The sequence below is a fragment of the Psammomys obesus genome, unplaced genomic scaffold (genome assembly GCF_907164565.1).
Source record: "Psammomys obesus unplaced genomic scaffold, mPsaObe1.curated_primary_1811, whole genome shotgun sequence".
NCBI classification, from domain to species: Eukaryota; Metazoa; Chordata; class Mammalia; order Rodentia; family Muridae; genus Psammomys; species Psammomys obesus.
This window is the reverse complement of record NW_026590681.1, coordinates 1,164,365-1,169,220: the sequence shown is the minus strand read 5'-3', so window position 1 is coordinate 1,169,220 and position 4,856 is coordinate 1,164,365.

Below are 4,856 nucleotides of genomic sequence, written 5' to 3'. Positions count from 1 at the left end.
TTCATTAATGGTACCACCCACATTCATAGCCCTCCCTCTTCTGTTAAAACTCTGGAAACCTCTCACAGATATGCCCAGATTAGCCATCACACGGGGTACCAGGAGAGTCTATGATGACAAAAGCAGAGAAGAGGTCATCTTAGGGAACACAGCAAGGTCAACTCTCTTACAGGTTCTCAAATGGCCATGAAGATGAGAAGAGGAACAATTGAGCTAGACAGGAGGCTGGGAGGGGAAGATGGATTCCTCTCCTCACCCAGACCTCATAGACGTGGTGACTAACATGTCCAGTTACCAAACATGATATGTATTTCATTAAAGTTTTTCATGACATCGGAGCCTTCAGGGATGAAGAGCCAAAGCCTCTGGGAAAGCTGCTGTGACAGTGAGCTATGATGAAGTAAGTGTGACTGAACCAAAAGGTCCATAGCTGTTCATAGACCAGGGACCCACCCAGGTCTTCCTCTTCCAAACTCTCCTCTGACACAGCACTTTTTCCCCTAGGTGTGGGAAGATATGGGGCCTTCAGGAGAAGGGAGTGTGTTAGCGTACAGGCAGTTCCACTGGCCTGCTCTCAGGGACCTAGCAACTGCTTATGTCATCACTGGCTGCTCACACCTTCTTCTGCCCCTAGGTTGCACATGCCCTCTCTCAGCATCCCACCCCCACCCTCATGGCTCTCTTGCTGCCTTTCCTCCTTCCCCAGTTCCTCACTCCTCTCCCCTCCCCCAGCAAAACTCCCCCATATCTGTTGCATACACTGCTCATTCTATTTCATAACAGAGAGCCTGCCCTCTCTGTGCCTTATGGGGGAGATCTGGCTCTGGGAGAGAGCAGGAGAGGGTCAGGGGGCTCTGCCCTGAGGCCTTCCCTCAGAGCAAAGCGCTCTGCATGTAGGGGGATCCACTGTATGGTGTCCTGCTGAGTCACAACAAATTTCCTGGGGCCCCTGACAAGGCACTTTTTGCTTATAAGATATGGTATAAATTAGAAAAGAAACATCCCAGAAACGAACCTGCATACTCAGGAAAATTGAGCTGAATGCTTGGTAAAGAGATTTCAGAGGAATGCAAAGGAAGTGCTCCTGTCAGAAAAGAGCACTAGGATGGTCCCTAAATCTGAAGCTCCTGTCTCAGGCCACACTGTATGTGAAAATCTAGTCTAAATAAAACAAAGTGTGAAACGTTGTAAAGTTAACATATATCCTGTAGGTGTGTGCAGATTTGGTAACAGGCAAGCATGCACAAGAGAGATCCCTGCCCCAGTCTTGTCCCTAGAGGAGCAGACAAGGGAGTGTGAAGGTGGGGTTGCGAGGATGCAAGACGTTCAAATGTAGCTGTGTTAGGAGGAAATAAAGATGTTAATTAAATCTTAACAACAAACTTTACTGTATTATCCTTTGCAATATATATTAATATATTTAATTACCTTTAGTACTAAAAATTAATAGAAGACAAAGAATAAAAAATAAACTAATTCTTTCCTTTTTAAAAAAAAACTTCTGAGACAGGTTTTCTCTGTGTAGCCCAGGCTGGCCTCAAATTTCAGAGATCCACCTGCCTCTGCCTCCCAAGTGCTGAGATTAAAGGTGTGGGGCTCCGCTGCCAGGCTCTTCCTTTATTTTCTAAAGGATAAAGTATTATACAGAATTGGATAGAGGCCTTCACTGTGGTTTGAGGGTGCAGCTTAGTTGGTAGAAAGCTGGCCTGGCATACACAAACCCTGGGTGTAAACCAGGTGTGATGGTGCCTGCTTGCGAACACAGGGGAGGGTGAAACAGGAGGAGCTGGAACTCAGGTTATCTTAGGAGACACAGCAACTCTGAGGCCTGCCCAGGATAAATGAAAGTTTGGTTTTGACTGAGGTTAGAGAGATGGCTCAGAGGTTAAGAGCACTGACAGCTCTTCCAGAAGACCCAGGTTCAATTCCCAGCACCCACATAGTGGCTCTAAATATCTATAACTCCAGTTCCAGGGGAATCCAATGCCCTCTTCGGGCCCCTCCAGGACTGTGCACCTGTGGCATACAGACAGACGATGTACAGGAGGCCAAGTGCTCATTCACACATAAGAAAAATGAAAAATCATCTCGTTGTGTATTCAAGTGACATGGGCTATAAATGTCCTTGGGCTGTGTGCAGTGAGCCTGTGCGTGTGTGAGTGTGTGCTTATACACTGCAGGTGAGAGAGTGACTGCACAGGCGTGTGCACGTGCGCACACTGGGTTGTGCTGTAAAATGTATTTCCTACTATTGGTTATAATAAGACAAACCTGAAGTCCAGTACAGACAAGTTTTCTGAGCACACTGGCTTTGAGAAGAGCTGGGTGACAAAACTGACTGGAAGGCAGGTGCCAAACGACGTGCCTGGCTTGGTTTTGCCTTTTGTAGATCTGAAGGCAAAGCTGGTGTAAATAGACTAGCAATACAGACTGGAGCTGAGAGGATAAAGATGAGTGAGTAGATGGTACATCGGCATCCAGCAGGCGTCAATAAGGACTGGTCAGGAACACAGCTGTGTATATATGTGCATGCTATCCATATGGGTGGGAGTGCAGAAAAAGACCTGAGACACACTCTCATTTCCTGCACTGCCACACAGAGTGGTTGCCACACAGGCAAACATAACAAGAACAAAGACAAGAACGGGTGTTTGGTAGGTGGTAAAACCTCAAGGGACATAGATCTTGGAGGGACTTGGGGACAGACATAGATGGGGTCAAAGAGAAAGAGTATTGGGAGGGTGTTGTGAGAATTCCTTCTCTGAGGATACATAAACACCTACTCCCTTCTCATAAAGACCCAGTGACAAACCAGAAATAGTTCAACCAGACAAAGTTGAAAACCAACGAGTTCATTGGGCTTACTCACAGAGGAGTAAGGGAGTTACTGGCAAAAGTACGGTGATCCGAAAGCAGCCATGCTGGAAGGTCTTCACCCAGCCTGATTGCTTCCCCACAGCTGAATGGATCAAGTTTCCCAATTAAATTTCCTGAGCAGATGCATTCCAGCACACCCAGAGACATGAGGCCACACACACTTAGGGCAGAAGTGCATATCCACAGCTAGGAGGAGAAGTTGGAATCTCAGGTGGAGGTGTACTATACCCCGTCTGTGAGGAAACATCAGCAACCGACAAGCTGACCAGGACGGAGTCTTACAAGCAGGCACAGCTGATCTGAGGAGGATGGTGGCTGCTCTGCTGGAGGACTGCCTCCTACAACAGGGGAGAGGGGCTGCCTTGCAGAGTTCCCTGCAGGGAAGTGCAGTGAGAATTTTGGAATTTTGGTTTCTTTAAAAAAAAAACAAACATGGCAATATTATAAGACTATGTTTTTGTTTTAGTGTGGGGACGTGGGGCTGCTTCGCAGCAGCTGACTATGATTCACCTCATGCTCTGGCAGAGGTGTGGTTTTGCCGTCTGCAAATAGTTTCTGTAACTTTTGGAGTTCTTGGGACTTCTCAGAGAATATATAAATGCTAGGGCATGGAGGGGGGTTGGTTGTTGGTTGGTTGTTGGTTGCTGTTGATTGCTGTTTGTTAAGTAGTTGTGTGCAAAGAAGAAGCAAGTAGAAATTAGATTTCCTGATGATGAAGATCAAACTTGCCCCAAGGTGCTCAATGGCCCTAATCAACAGGATGCAGTCTAACGATAACATTGCCCCCTTTCCTCTCTATCCTTTTTTTTTTTTTAATCTCCTATCTAGTATTAGGGGATGAAAGGGAAGAAGAAAAGGAGTGGAGAAAGATGGAACAAAAACCAACCCCATAAAATAGCAAAATGCCAGCTACAGGGGAGAGAGAAAGGTAGTTTGGTAAAGGGCAACAAATGGAGATGGGCACAGAGCATTCCCAAGTGCGGACTGGGCCACAAAGCTGGGATCGTCTCACTCAAGGCAGGGTTACAGGTAGAGACAGTGGTAACACTTAGCCAGCATTCACCAACACTTAACTTCCTGCGCTATGCCTCATAGCAGCCTTCTTTAACTTACATTTACAGGCAGAGAAACTGAGGCACAAAGGGTTGGGGAACTTGCTGCACAATTAGTAAGTGACAAAGCGAGCTTTCAAACCAAGAAGTCCTTCTCCAGAGGCCACGGCAGCTCTTAGCCATTGCTCAGCTGTGCCATCTCTGACAGGCAATTGCCTGTGGGAGAGAGCAAATGCTAAGGAAAAAAACCCTCCCACAACTCCTTCTTCCTTCTGCTGGCCTCACATGCCTGCTGTTCAGTGGGAGTCTCTCCCCTAAGTCATTGGTTGCGTATCTACTCTGTGCAAGCTATATGTTCCTATCAACTAGGGCACTGCGTGTTCGAACACCTGCACTCGAAAGGGGGAGCAGGACTGAGTTAGTCCAACCTGGTTTTGACTTTTGCACAGAGGAGGTGGCTTGTAAAGGCACTTGGCAATATGAGCTTGCTCCCTGAAACCCAGTGTCTTACTGAGGTTTCTATTGCTGTGATAAAGACCATGAATAAAAAAGCAACTTGGGAGAAAGGGAGCTACTGAGCTTACGGGTCACAGTCTATCACAAAGGGAATCAGACAGGAGCCTGGAGGCAGGAGCTGATGCAGAGGCCATGGAGGGCGCTGCTTACTGGCTTGCTCTTCATAGTTTTATTTCACATGCTTTCTTACATGATCCAGGACCACCTCCCAGAGGTGGCTTTGCCCGCAGTTGTCTTGGCCCTCCTACATCAATCATCAGTTAAAAAAATGCCCTATAGACTTGCCTGCCAACCAGTTTTATCAAGACCTTTCTTAGTTGAGGCACCCTCTTCCAAATCGACTCTGGCTTGTGTCAAGTTCACAAAAAAATCTGACTGGTGCACCATACAAAGACAGGAGAGAATAACGCC